The sequence below is a fragment of the Eimeria mitis genome, genomic scaffold, assembly GCF_000499745.2.
Source record: "Eimeria mitis Houghton genomic scaffold, Emh_scaff114, whole genome shotgun sequence".
NCBI classification, from domain to species: domain Eukaryota; phylum Apicomplexa; class Conoidasida; order Eucoccidiorida; family Eimeriidae; genus Eimeria; species Eimeria mitis.
Genome location: NW_013567815.1, coordinates 6,494 through 6,802, shown reverse-complemented (window position 1 = coordinate 6,802; position 309 = coordinate 6,494). Strand labels below are relative to the sequence as shown.

The 309-nt window shown below is 55.3% G+C and overlaps 1 protein-coding gene across 1 annotated transcript in view; it reads right to left on the bottom strand.

The window, feature by feature from the left end:
* EMH_0084240 (zinc carboxypeptidase, putative) overlaps window positions 1-309 on the bottom strand; it is a gene marked incomplete at both ends in the record, with an annotated part of 8,840 nt that overhangs the window by 3,289 nt on the left and 5,242 nt on the right. The gene's annotated exons all lie outside the window — the stretch shown is intronic.

The window sequence follows — 309 nt, the reverse complement described above, 5'->3', positions numbered from 1 at the left end:
TTGTTGTTATAAAACGGTATTATAATCATATGCATGCGCCTAATGCAGACATCCACTCTGCTGCTGCTGCAGCAGCAGCAGCAACAGCAGCAGCAGCAGCGGCAGCAGCAGCAGCAGCAACAGCAGCAGCAGCAGCAGCAGCAGCAACAGCAGCAGCAGCAGCAGCAGCAGCAGTTGAAGCAGATGGCTCCACAAGAAGAGCCTCTCTCTGAAGCTCCTGCTGCAGCAGCGAAGCCTGAAACAGCAGCAGCAGCAGCAGCTGCAGCACCAAAGCAGGAGACAGCAGCTGCAGCAACAAAGCAGGAAGAT